This window comes from Pinus tabuliformis, chromosome 9 (assembly GCF_031772625.1).
Source record: "Pinus tabuliformis cultivar Carrire ecotype Pingquan chromosome 9, CPIR1, whole genome shotgun sequence".
NCBI lineage: Eukaryota > Viridiplantae > Streptophyta > Pinopsida > Pinales > Pinaceae > Pinus > Pinus tabuliformis.
Genome location: NC_142307.1, coordinates 1,580,914,057 through 1,580,915,312, shown reverse-complemented (window position 1 = coordinate 1,580,915,312; position 1,256 = coordinate 1,580,914,057).

Genomic DNA, 1,256 nt, shown 5'->3' with positions numbered 1-1,256 from the left:
AAAAGCTAGATAGAATTCCACAGTCAAGCCATCTGGACTAGGGCTTTTATCTCGCTTGAACCATTTGAGAGTGTCCTCCAATTCCTTCAGGGAGACCTCTTTAATCAAATCCCCACTTTCATCTTGGTCTACAAACCTTGGGAATAGTTGGGTTGTCTTCATTATATCTCCTAGGGTGGCATTTGGTGGCGACTTATAAATGTTACAGAAATGGGCAGAGGCCATAGCTGCTAGCTGGGGGAAGGTGTTCACAGGTTCTCCATACTCATCTAATAGCTGCCAAATAGTATTGATAACTTTCCTCCCATTTGAAAATTTGTGGTAGAACTTGGTATTGTCATCCCCTTCCTTCACCTAGATGGCTCTGCTTCTCAGTCTCCAACTCTCTTCTCTATTCTTCAGGATCTGGTTTCTCTTGGCCAACAGAGAGGTTATTTTCTCTTTGTGCTCAGGGGAGGAGAATATTCCTTCATGGTCATTTTCATACTTCTCGATGGCTTCTTCAGATTGTTTGAGAGTATGATCTTCTTGCTTCCTCTTCTTATGAGCCCATTTCTTAGAGAGGCTCTTGAGTTCTTTAAGGTTTTTTGCAAAACCTTCCGATATAGTCCTTTCTGCCGCTGGGGGATGATTTCTCCAGTAATTTGTGACAAGGTGGATGTATTGAGCATCCCTCAGCTAGGCTGCATTAAATTTGAAAGGACCTTTAGGCTTGTTCATACCTCCTCTAATTTCCAAGTAGATCGGCCTATGGTCTAATATTCCTCCAGAGCCCACCCACTGTCTATTTCCCAGGCCCAAGGTTAACATATGCTCCTTAATGAGATATCTATCAAGTCTTCTAGAGAGACTGTCTGCTCCTACTCGGTTATTCCTCCAAGTGGGCAATATTTTTGGGGAGGGGATGTCTATGAGATTGTGATCCTCCAGTTTGGCCTCGAAAAAATCTGAGAGGATATCCCTTTGGGCATTATGACCCCATGATTCTGCATAACCGATGGAGAAGTTTAGATCCCCCCAGGACGAGATTGTCCTTTTGAAGAATGTGAGAGTCAAGGAATCTGCTCCAAAACTCCTGTCTGTTATGACAGGGGCCATATATATTAATGATCCTGAGCTCGATATCTAGTTCAGAGGAGTATATATCAGCTCCTATGTGCCCTGAACTCCCCCACACATTACAGATTCTGATAGATCGATTATTAACTCCTAACACCAGCCCCCCAAACCTCCCTGATGCATCGAGGGAATGGAAA